Source organism: Schistocerca nitens, chromosome 1, assembly GCF_023898315.1.
Source record: "Schistocerca nitens isolate TAMUIC-IGC-003100 chromosome 1, iqSchNite1.1, whole genome shotgun sequence".
Lineage (NCBI taxonomy): Eukaryota > Metazoa > Arthropoda > Insecta > Orthoptera > Acrididae > Schistocerca > Schistocerca nitens.
The window spans coordinates 891,495,174-891,508,518 of record NC_064614.1 but is presented as its reverse complement, the minus strand read 5'-3'; the positions used below and the strand labels follow the sequence as shown (position 1 = coordinate 891,508,518).

At 44.1% G+C, this 13,345-nt stretch overlaps 1 protein-coding gene and 1 pseudogene across 5 annotated transcripts in view; both read right to left on the bottom strand.

Moving 5' to 3' along the window:
• LOC126191836 (G-protein coupled receptor Mth2-like) overlaps positions 1-13,345 on the bottom strand; it is a 652,141-nt gene that overhangs the window by 84,428 nt on the left and 554,368 nt on the right. The window lies entirely within an intron of this gene.
• Positions 12,859-12,976, bottom strand: LOC126206551 (5S ribosomal RNA; annotated as a pseudogene).

Below are 13,345 nucleotides of genomic sequence, written 5' to 3'. Positions count from 1 at the left end.
TTCTTCAGGGCACCAAAAACATGAAAATCGCAAGGGGAGAGATCGGGACTGTACGGAGGACGAGTAAGGGCTTCCCAGCGAAACATTTGCAATGCTCTCGAACGAAACTTGGCTACATGTGGGGGCCCCACATGTTTCGACTACACTGTAGAAGCTCCACTGGGAAACCCTTATACATCTTCCATACAAACGTCCGCCCCCGGTAGCTGAGTGGTCGCCAGCACGGTAGCTCAGCGTGTTCGGTCAGAGGGTTAGCAGCCCTCTGTAATAAAAAAACTGAGCTTATCGATCAACAACGAACCTAAACGGCTGTATTACGACGTCCGCCCCGAGCAGATGCAACGAACAAAAGCGAACAAAATGAGATTTAAGAAAAAAAAATGGAAATCTTCGTGCATTCTGAGATTATATAAAAAAAAAGTGGTCAGCGTGACAGACTGTCAATCCTAAGGGCCCGGGTTCGATTCCCGGCTGGGTCGGAGATTTTCTCCGCTCAGGGACTGGGTGTTGTGTTGTCCTAATCATCATCATTTCATCCCCATCGACGCGCAGGTCGCCGAAGTGGCGTCAAATCGAAAGACCTGCACCAGGCGAACGGTCTACCCGACGGGAGGCCCTAGCCACACGACATTTCCATTTTTCCATACAGACCAGACCCCTCCCCATGCGATTTATAAATTTTTAGTGCCATGAGGAGAGATATTCGTGGCCGTTGATGTGCTTCGGACGAAGAGGTGCAAACCTGGTTACTATCATTGCTCTATAGACAACCGCAAACATTTTTCCATGAAGGCGTTGACCGTTTTGTCTCCCAGTGTAAGAAATGTGTTATGTTTGAAATAATAAATAGTTCATTTCTTTTTTTTACAGCTGTCTCGTTTTCATTTGACTGTCCTTTGTAGCCGACCGAGCTGGCCGAGCGGTTTTAGGCGCTACAGTCTGGAACCGCGCGACCGCTACGGTCGCAGATTCGAATCCTGCCTCGGGCATGGATGTGAGTGATGTTCTTAGGTTAGTTAGGTTTAAGTAGTTCTAAGTTCTAGGGGACTGATGACCTCAGATGTTAAGTCGCTTAGTGCTCAGAGCTATTTGAACCATATGTCCTTTGTTAATGTTATTCGATGCATTTAGAGGTTTGGAACTTACCTTCAAGCATTATTCACAACCAGAGCTTAGGTAAGTTGACTAACGCAGTTTGAAGCGCCATGTCACGGATTGCGCAGCCACTCCCGCCGGAGGTTCGAGTCCTCCTTCGGGCATGGATGTGTGTGTTGTACTTAGCATAAGTTACTTTAATTGAGTTTAACTTGTGTGTAAGTCTAGGAACCGATGACCTCAGCAGTTTAGTCCCTTAGGACACGTTCGAACACTTATTTTGACTAACGCTCAACGTACGTAGTGCTGTCGATAAAACTGTTAATATGATGGAAGTACCAATGTGTGGGTCAGAGACTTGGACTCTAAACGAAGCAGGAGGACTGAAGCAGCAGAGACGAGACACCTAAGACCACTAGCTTGTTACAAAGTCATAGATCGAAAAAAGGATAGTGAGAGTGGAAATGAACTAGGCGTGAGAACCACACTTCAGAATATAGAGGAGTGCACCAAGAAATGGCATGAACAAATTCAAAGGATACCGGAATATCTAAATTAATAACCAAATATACACCTCAATGGAAAAAAAAGTTGGACATCCGAATAAGAGATGGAAAGATCAGATGCAGTCTGTTTGAAACTGGAACAGGCAAGGGTACCTAAACCAAAACTGGATATATTATGGATAGAGCTGAACTATATAATATGAAGATAGTAATACACTGAAAGACCAAAGAAACTGATACACCTGCCTGGTACGGGGTAGCGCCCTCGTGAGCACGCAGAAGCGCGCAACACGACGTGGTATGGACTCGACTAATGTCTGAAGTAGTGTTGGAGGGAACTGACACCATGAAGCCTGCAGGGCTGATCATAAATCCGTAAGTGTACGACGCTGTGGAGATCTCTTCTGAACAGCGTGTTGTAAAGCATACCAGATATGCTCAATAATCTTCAGGTCTGGGGAGTTTGGTGACCAGCGGAAGTGTTTAAATTCAGAAGAGTGTTCCTGGAGCCACTTTGTAGCACTTCTGGACTTGTGGGATGTCGCATGTCCTGCTGGAATTCCCCAAGTCCGTCGTAATGCCTAATGGACATGAATGGATGCAGGTGATCAGGCAGAACGCATACGTACGTGACACCTGTCAGTGTCGTATCTAGACGTGTCAGGAGTCCCATATCACTCCAACTGTACACGCCCCACACCATTATAGAGCCTCCACCAACTTAAACAGTCCCCTGCTAACATGAAGGGTCCATGAATTCATGAGGTTGTGTCCATACCCGTACACGTCCAACCGCTCACTACTATTTGAAACGAGACTCGTCCGACTAGGCAACATGTTTACAGTCATCAATTGACAATTGAACAATGTCGGTGTTGACGGGCCCAGGCGAGACGTAAAGCCTTGTGCCGTGTGTCATCAATGGTACACGAGTGGGCCTTCGGCCCCGAAAGCCCCTTCGACGGAGTTTCGTTGAATGGCTCGCACTCTGACACTTGTTGATAGCCCAGCATCGAAAGCTGCAGCAATTTGCGGAAGGGTTGCACTTGGGTCACGTTGAACGATTCTCTTCAGCCGTCGCTGGTCCCGTTCTTGCAGAATCTTTTTCCGGCCACAGCGATGTCGGACGTTTGATGTTTTACCGGATTCCTGATATTCACGGTACGCTCGTGAAATGGTTGTACAGGAAAATCCCCACTTCATCGCTACTTCGCTCGTGCGCCGACTTAAATCTTGATAACCCGCCACTGTAACAGCGTAACCGATTTAACAACAGCGCCAGACACTTGTCTTATATAGGCTTTGCCGATAGCAGCGCCATATTCTACCTGTTTATATACGTATCTCTGTACTTAAATACGCATGCCTGAACCAGTTTCTTTGGCACTTCAGTGTATATTTAAAGCTGTACTAATTAGTACAATGTGTAATCAGTGTCTAGATAAACATCAAGCCAAAGCAACTACATCGTGTGTGAGCACGACTCAAACACACTCGGTATTTATAACAATATTAACTTGTCGTTTATTTTTCAGTTCAAATGGTTCAAATGGCTCTGAGCACTATGGGACTCAACTGCTGAGGTCATTAGTCCCCTAGAACTTAGAACTAGTTAAACCTAACTAACCTAAGGACATCACAAACATCCATGCCCGAGGCAGGATTCGAACCTGCGACCGTAGCGGTCTTGCGGTTCCAGACTGCAGCGCCTTTAACCGCACGGCCACTGCGGCCGGCTATTTTTCAGTTGCAGGTGAACATATTTTTATGCAGTATGACTAGCTCCGATCTCTCTGGATCATCTTCAGATCCATGTATTCGCGTCAGTATTCTGTCCCGATACGGACAGGGCGGAATGCTGACGCAACCACGCAGATCTGAAGATAATCCAGGGAGATCGGAACTAGTCTCACCGTTTAAAAAGAATGAGACTTAAAAATATGGACAGGTAAAAAATATCTAATTCGTAAACGGTCTAATGGATACAAGATTCAGTACTACAATGGGATTGAATCCATAGAAATGTTTCTTACGTCCTGTATCCCGTCCCCCATTCTTGAAGTTAGCTGCAAGCAACACGTAATATAGAAAGTTTGGAAAGTAGGAGACGAGGTACTGTCGGAAGTAAAACTGTGAGGACGGGGCGTGAGTCGTGCTTGGGTAGCTCAGATGGTTGAGCACTTGCCCGCGAAAGGCAAAGGTCCCGAGTTCGAGTCTCGGTCTGGCACACAGTTTTAATCTGCCAGGAAGTTTCAACACGTAATATAAGTCGGGGAAACTCCCACATGCCACGTGCGTAATTAGCCAGGGAATCTTCAAGAAAACTGTCCACGGTGGTGTTTATTCTATGAAATAATCTGCAACGGCGCACAAGATTAGAGGCACACGAACGGATCGCCTCAAGCAACACAACGGTAACACAGAGAATACTCCCGTGGTATTCGACTGAACAGTCCCTTATTTAATCGTCACATGTGACCAGGACACAGAATGCCGACAACGTTACAGCAACACATGGTGGATTCGAGATGGAAGCGGAAACTTAACGCGGAAACAGATGTTCACCTATCCCAACAACCAGACGTGGCGAGCCCCCTGAGACGTCCACAGCAGGAAAGTAAACATCAACAGATTCAGGAAGCCGCACGCCAGGCAACAACACTGGAACAGCTGAGTGCAACCACAACAGTTGTTACTGAATCATGTAAAGAGGAAAGTAAATTGGAAGTACGTGCGGAAACATAGACTCAACGAAACACGCTGTAACGGCAGCGAAGGGAAGGAGCAGTAACCAGAAGGATACAAAACCTCAAGATGCTGCGAAGGCACCAAGCGGGAAGTCAAACCCAATCGAAATGTAGGACATAGAAAAAATAAGAAGGAAGATGATAATGATGATGATGTTGGTTTGTGGGGCGCTCAACATCGAGGTCATCAGCGCCCGTACAAGTTCACAATCTTTTCAGTTCCAATCTCGCCACTCCCCGAATGATAATGAGAGGATAAGGACAACACAAACACCCAGTCCCCGTACGGAGAAAATCCCCGATCAGGCCGGGAATAAGAAGGAAGCGGAGAGTGAATATAAAATGATGAGAAAGGAGAAACAGAAAGTGAGCCTGTTAGAAACGATTCCGGTCAAGAAAATTAGATTGGGGTATAAGGAGGAAATTCAAAACCGAAGAAAAATCTTGCAATGAACGATACGATAGTGGTGACTCTCCTCACGCTTGGATGTTACTATGAACGTAGATGAACGACAGGAACAATCGATGGCAGCAACACATAAGTAAAACGCAAAAACAATTTAGTCTGTTCAGAGAGCTTTCGTTAACGGACATGTGCATACTGTAGTATAAAATGGCGACTGTCAACATCAACCGAATTCAGTCAGACGTAAAATTAAAATGCTTAATCCATTATTTATATCTCGCAGATGTATACGTAGCTCTTATCCAAGAAGTGACCATGCTAAAGATTTCAGATTTATTTGATTTTGATGCGATATTTAATGTTGGTGAAGAATGTGGAACAGTGATTCTATACGTGAAGCGCATACTTTGTACAGTTCAAGGATGCCTGTAGTCGGGAAGAGGCATTGCTGTCCTGATAGAGGATTTGTTCCACCTCAACATATTTACTCCAGCGGGTACAAATGCTAGGAGAGCGAGAAGTGGATAATTTCGAGACGGAACAAGAGTCCTTCTTATTAGTGGACGTCAAAATACGAGGTGTGGCTAGAAAAAAAACCGGACTAGTATTGGTGAAACAATAAAACGAATGCAATAAGGCTGAAAGTCGCGTGGCCTGTCACGTGACTCTCGCTCCGCCTACTGCTCGAGTTTCATCTGCCTCCTGCACTCAGTCTGCCCGTGGCGTCTGTTTTAAGTAGTTGACGTTTTGTCTGTGCGTCGGAAAATGTTGAGTGTACAGAAAGAACAGCGTGTTAACATCAAATTTTGTTTCAAACTAGGAAAATCTGCAAGTGAAACGTTTGTAATGTTACAACAAGTGTACGGCGATGATTGTTTATCGCGAACACAAGTGTTTGAGTGGTTTAAACGATTTAAAGATGGCCGCGAAGACACCAGTGATGACACTCGCACTGGCAGACCATTGACAGCAAAAACTGATGCAAACATTGAAAAAATCGGTAAACTTGTTCGACAAGATCACCGTTTAACAATCAGAGCAGTGTCTGAGTTAACAGGAATTGACAAGGAAAGTGTCGAACAAGTTTACCGATTTTTTCAATGTTTGCATCAGTTTTTGCTGACAATGGTCTGCCAGTGCGAGTGTCATCACTGGTGTCTTCGCGGCCATCTTTAAATCGTTTAAACCACTCAAACACTTGTGTTCGCGATAAACAATCATCGCCGTACACTTGTTGTAACATTACAAACGTTTCACTTGCAGATTTTCCTAGTTTGAAACAAAATTTGATGTTAACACGCTGTTCTTTCTGTACACTCAACATTTTCCGACGCACAGACAAAACGTCAACTACTTAAAATAGACGCCACGGGCAGACTGAGTGCAGGAGGCAGATGAAACTCGAGCAGTAGGCGGAGCGAGAGTCACGTGACAGGCCACGCGACTTTCAGCCTTATTGCATTCGTTTTATTGTTTCACCAGTACTAGTCCGGGTTTTTTCTAGCCACACCTCGTATAATACTAGGGCGTGGTAAGGAAAGAAGGCCAGGACCCAAACCATAACTTCTGCCCAGAGTTAAAAACTTTAATGGGTGGCTTAGACCTCAAAGACGCCTCGATCCATACACACCCTAAGCTTACACGCTACACGTACGTGAGAAACCAGTCCGCCAGGAGGCTAGATGGAATCAGTATCCGCAAAGGCATGTTAAATACATTAGAATATAGTGAGATATGATTACTGAACTTTTCTGACCGTTGCGTTTTACGCATACCACACAGAAAACTTTTAAGGGCGTGGTGTGTTGTAATTGAACATGTCGGTACTCGATAACAATACGTGTTTAAATAGTTGGGGCAGATAACGAGAACGAGTGCTGTGGTGGACGAACTGGGCAAAGCCGCAAATATAGAAACGCATCACCCGGTTTGCACGGAATAAAGAGAAATACTCTGGAACAATACTTTACAGTTTTACGAAAACTATACAATCAGCCGGCTGCTATAACGGACAACCTAAGAGAATTAAAACACAAATAACAGCACGAATACGCGAAACTTTATCTGGGATTTAAGTACGGGCTGCAGGTATTGATGACATCAGCCATGAAACTGCATCCGTCTATCGTATAATAAGAGAAACAAAAAAGGTCAAACAAAAAATGATAAAGCTTGTAGATGATGGCGGACAAAGCACGATCAAGGAATACGTTGTCAACTGTTATAAAGATCTTTACTTAACACCGAAAGTAGAAGAGGCATCGGCAGATTACTTTTCGCACAGTATTACGTCGTGTCTTAACTCATGTGATAACGAAGAACTAATCACTAGGATAAAAAATGAGGACGTCAAACGTATCATTGACGCTCCCAAGAAGAAAGCTGGTAGATTAGCTGGATTACCTTTCGAAATTTACGAACAGTTTTGGTGTATCGTAGGAGAAGAACTCACCGAGACGTACAATGAATTCTTAGTAAATCACATCTTCCCCTCACAATTCACGGAGTAAATGATAGTTCTCATACCACAGATTTCCAAGAGTAATGGGTGAAAATTTCCTTCCTCTTACGTTAAAATTCTCATGCGCCTTGTAAAATATAGAATCAGACAAATATTCCGTAAAGTAATTGCTCCGTACCAGGCCAGTGCATCTACAGGGCGGTCAAAAATAAATCTTTTAGCCGAGTATAGAGATGTTATACATTTAACATGGATATGCAATCCAAGATCAGTAATAGCTTTTGTAGATTTTAATAAAAACTTTGGCAGAGTTTATCACCAATTTTTAGTTCAGACAACGGAGAAAACGGGTTCTAGTGAGCCAATCAAAAATTTAATAAATAGCTGCGTAACCGGCAGAGGATCGAGCCCGAAGATCAATGGATAACTGATAGCCGATGTCGATTAAGCAAGGAATACGTCGGGATGCTCCCTGTCAATGTCGCTGTTCGCCATAGTAATAGATCTTTACTGAATGAACTGCGTAGTCCCCTACAAGGCCGTTAGGCACTTAATATTTAAGCAGTATGCCAAGATTACGCGGTTGATGTGAGTGTAATCGTCAGCTCCGGAGAAGATTTTGACGCAGTTAGGTGAATAATAACAAAATATGCAGATGTAAACGGAGCCAAACTCAGATCCAACAAATCAAAACTAATGCACCTATGTTTTCAAACAGTATAGGTTGACCAAACCTGGCTAGAGGGCAATAAAGAGTTTAAACGTTTAGGTATCACGTTGGCCCGGAATCCGAAGGGCTTGATCAAAACGAATTGGGAAATGAAACATACCGCACTATGGCATACGGTCAAAGGGCACACTATAATGAAGTCTAGCCGAATACAGAGAGTCACCTTCCTCCATACGTACGTATTTAACAGAATTGCCACATGGCTGCGATGCTTTCCATTACAACGAATATAGCAGAATAAAATATTAGCCATCGCTTGTTGCTACAGTGTGACAATTACTGAATTGTATGAAAAAAAAAGTAAATTAGTTACAAACTGCAGACACTTTATTCAACATGTAAACATCTCTACAGATATTCCTATTTAGGTTATGACATGTTGTATATGCCTGCTATCATTGGCGATGACATGGCGCAGACGAATAGTGAAATTCTGCATGACCCGCTGAAGTGTCGGAACGTCGATGCTGTCGATGACCTCCTGAATGGCTGCTTACAGCTCACCAATGGTTTTGGAGTTATTGCTGTGCACCTTGTCTTTAATATAGCCCCACAAAAAGGAGTCGCATGTGTTCAAATCCGGAGAATATCGCGGCCAATCAAGGCCAATGCCGGTGGCCTTTGTGTATCCTAGAGCCTTTGTGTATCCTCCAGGACATCAAACACACTCCTGCATCGATGGGGTCGAGCTCCGTCTTGCGTGAACCACATCTTGTCGAAATCAGGGTCACTTTGGATAATTAGCATGGAATAATCTTCCGAAACCTTCATGTACCGTTCGGTAGTCACCGTGTCATCAAGGAACAGCACACCGATTATTCCGTGACCGTACATTGCACACTGCACAGTTGCCCGTTGAGGGTGAAGAGACTTCTCGATGGTGAAATGCGGATTCTCAGTCCCCCAAATGCGCGAATTTTGCTCATTGACAAACACATGCTAGTGAAAGTGGGCATCGTCACTAAACCAAACCATATACACTTCAAAGTCCTGTTCGTCAATTCTATAAACAATAGTGTTGGCGAAACACAATCGCTGTTCAATGACCCTGGGGCTTAATGGCTGATGGGTTTGAATTCTGTATGGGGGGTGATGCAGGTCTTCAACAACATTTCGTCGCAGTTTCTCCCGGTTGATACCCACCTGTTGTGCAGCTCTTCTGATCGATTTGCTGGGGCTGGTTTTCAGGCGTTTTTACCCTTTTTGGACGACCGACATTGCCAACACTGCCATCACGAACACTACTCTTTCTCTCAAACTTGTAAATCAAATTCTTGATTGTTACCACTCTTGGACCGGTTGCCGTCAGCTTGAACTCTGTTGCAAACTTCCATTGAGCCGCATTGAGCTGTTAATGCTCTCGCACTCGGCCTTCAAATGCGCTATACGCTCAGGCACGCTGTACCATGACATTTTCACGCCAAAATGGCTGACAACAATAAGCCGCGTGCGCATGCGCATACTGATTCCCATCATGCCCCACGACCACCGTGCAGTTTGAACGTCCTAACGCAAACAGTTTAGAAGTTATGACGATTTCATTTCATATAGTTCAATAACTGTCACCCTGCATATCTGGAAAACGGATATAAAGTCAGCTACAAGATAACAGTCTTAGGGCGACTCAAAAGCATTCAATCACAATGTACAGCAATCGTCATTAAGAGAAGAGCTAGAATACTGCAAGTCAACCAGCAAAGCATTAAAAAAAAATTATTAGCTCTAGTTTAGTTTCCAACGACAGGACTCTACTAATGAACAACGACCACATCAACTCAGGATTGGAATATTATTCATCGATTATTTCACGAAAATCAGTTACATGCCAAACAGCCCACGACAGCTTAATACCAGCCAGATTTACAGTCTCATCCCAAATTCACGGACGATTAAATACATCGAAGAGCAGCACCCTCACAGGAATGGAAATTCATGTGGGACAATATTAACAATTCCACACTAAGTTCTAGTGTGAGTGCACTATGGTACGACGTAGTAAACTAAGTAGTTTCCAGGAGAAAATAATTTGTAACATAAATCGCAAGCCGAACCCGTGACCCGCGGAAAGCATCACCACGTCGCTACGATAGGACACACTTTCATACGTGGAGTGGCTGTAATTAAATTTTCGCTACTTGAGCCAGCGTAGCCGGAAAACTATGTTCGTATGCGTACCCTACTTTATAGCAATGGTGTTCAGACTGTGTGCTGCAGGATTTGCGTTGTTAGAAGTGTTAGTGCCATGACTTGCCGTTAGGCGCCGTACTGATACGGCGACGTATGGCTGAAACACAAGCATCAGTGTACATTACAGGTGCAGACTGTCAAAATGGGTTAGACAAGGTGAGCAAGCCCGTAACACTTTTTTATCAAAGCAAAAGCAACAGTGCTGCTGCCCTTCGCAAGTAACGGCGCATTAAAGGAATACGTAGAGGTTCTTCTTCCGCACCGGCGTTGAAGAACGTGATTCGGAAGTTCGGATTAACTGGTGATTTGGGAATTGCTGCAGGGAGAGGTCGACACGCGATTGCGTTACAAATTGTTGAAGAAGTTACTGTTGCCATGGCTGGGAATGCTGGACGCAGTGTGCGATCTTCAGGCAATGGCCGAGCTGTGTCACTACAGCTGAATGTTGCATGGCCATCGTGGGTGCAGATGGTTGTCACGCTGAGCAACGTTTCAAATTTGGAATGTAAACATGGTTCGCAATTAACAGATGTTACCCTCTCACTTGGAAATTAAAAGTTGTTTTCTTTCAGTGGTTTAATCGTTATTTGTCTTCCACATGTCCTTACAAATGTTTCCACAAAGTTGCATTGCCCTACGACAACTTGTTTTTCATGGGGAGTTCTCTCAAGTACCGAAAGTTTAATTATAACCGCCATGTACAGTGTTCGGAATCACATATGGAAGTAATATAGCAAAAAATTGGCAGTCATTAATAGGACATCGGAGACATCGATAATGGTGGAAGATATTATACGAAAACCCGACTGGAAATTATACCCTACTACAAAGAATAACATTTACATCTGCATCGTAGGTCAGTATGTTTATTATGTGATGACAAAAGAAGAGCTGACATCTTGGAGGGTCACCACGTACAGCCAAACATCCGAAATACCACAATGGTTTCGGAAATATTCTTTGTTTTGCTATCACAAAAGGGAGAACATGGTTTTCTTATTACTTAGATCAAAAAGAACTGGTCAATTGCATTACATAAGAATTGGGTGATGGAGTTTACTTCATAGAGTCATGACAACTATTACAATTTTAGTTTCTAAGTTATTTATTTGATAAAACAGCAAGAACTATATTTTGTGCAACCTATCTATGTTAAGCTATACTGACTTAAATAATGTAGTCTACGGAATGGATGACAAGGGACTCATTATTAAGTCATTGGTTATCTATTTAACATAAATAAGATTTTTAATTTGAAAGGACACTCAATTTATTTTATACAAAGGATGAAGGCAACTTCTAAAGAGATGTCTTTGGAAGGAAAATATTGAAAAACTTAAATGAATGCCTTATAAATCAAAGAATAACATCCTCTTAAGAAGAAAATGTTTTGATTTTAAGAAAGAGAAGTATTCATTTAATTTTAAGAAGAATAATTTAGTTAATTGAAGAAAATACGAATATAGGTAAAGGCCGCTAGCCGATTAAGCCGATATCTGGCGAGCGCAAGGACGGGCTGTAGGGGTGGGTGGAGGCCCGAGAGATAGGGGTGGAAAAGACAAAATAAATAAGAAATAATAATCGGTAGAACATTCGACTGGAGATAGACAAGTCCCCATTTCAAACCCAGGTGGTTTGATATTCCCTAAATGTCACGTATCGTGCGGTATTTACGTAGTTTCGCTTCAGACGTCGTGTAGCTCGGACGTGTTCTACCTCCGCAACGCCGTAGCGTTTGGAAGCCGCGAATATTGGTTTATCACTCTGTGTCCTGTATAGATGTTCAGTGTCTACTCACTGTCGTTCTGTTATAGCCGTTCTGTGTTCTTTGTCAGTGATTTAGGACGTTTCGTAGTTACAATAATGTCAAGAATGTTTCCCAAGAAAGGCACATTATGTTTGGAATTCGACAAGACAACACGAAATGTTAAAAAAAAAAATAGGTCACTAACGTACGCCAGTGAGAAAGCGTCGACTCGGAGGTAAGTTGGTTCGTGTTATGGCGGTAGATGAAATCATGACTGCTAGTATTTTGCCGGAAATGGGTGGAGAAGTGGTGGCATAAAGTCCCTGATCACCGATCTTTGCGCCAGTGTCCTGGATTAAATTCCAAGCCTCTCCGCAGTGTGTCACGAAGTGGGGGCTAAGTGACATTGTTGGTGGCGATCCGTCCGTCAAATGGGGAGCTTAACCTCAGTGGTCCCCTTGGTGCTATTCAAGAGGAGCCGGCTATGTGGCTCTCTCTTCTCTCAGTGTCATCGTACAACGCAAACATAACACTACACTATACATGCAAGCGTTACACTCGTCTGCTCTCTGCTCTCCGCCCGATACAGGCCATGAACGCCCAACGTTACCGACCGGCCGCTGTGTAATCCTCAGCCCACAGGCGTCACTCGACGGTTCAATTCCGCGTCCGGCCATCCTGATTTAGGTTTTCCGTGATTTCCCTAAATCGCTCCAGGCAAATGCCGGGATGGTTCTTTTGAAAGGGCACGGCCGACTTCCTTCCCCGTCCTTCCCTAATCCGATGAGACTGATGACCTCGCTGTCTGGTCTCCTTCCCAAAGAACCCAACCCAACAGGCGTCACTGGATGTGGATATGGAGGGCCATGTGGTCAGCACACCGCTCTCCCGGCCGTATGTCACTTTCCCAGACCGGAGGAGCTACTTCTCAATCAAGTAGCTCCTCAGTTTGCCTCACAAGGGCTGAGTGCACCCCGCTTGCCAACAGCGTTCGGCAGACCGGATGGTCAGCCATCCAAGTTCTAGCCCAGCCCGACAGCGCATAACTTCGGTGATCTGACGGGAACCGGTGTTACCACTGCGGCAAGGCCGTTGGCATTACACTCGTATACACTCCACAAATACACATACGACACAACTCTCACAAGGAAAGGGATCAGTGGCACAGAGGAAGAACATTCCTTTCGACAGGTGGCTGAACCTACCCCGTGGGGTATACTAGCCAACGGTGTCACATCGCCTTCACATTTTTTAGTGCATTACAAATACCAAATAATAAGTTAAATGAATAGTCATAATTTTTTCGTCAAACAAAATGCGTTTCGCGGACAAACACGTACATGAGGTTGCAACATATTGCCCTCCGCCGTGTGAAGCCATTTACGAATTATTTTGTTGCGAGAAATAGTCTCTGCTAATTGTTTGGCAATCATACGTGACGACAAATGGTTGGTTCAAATGGCTCT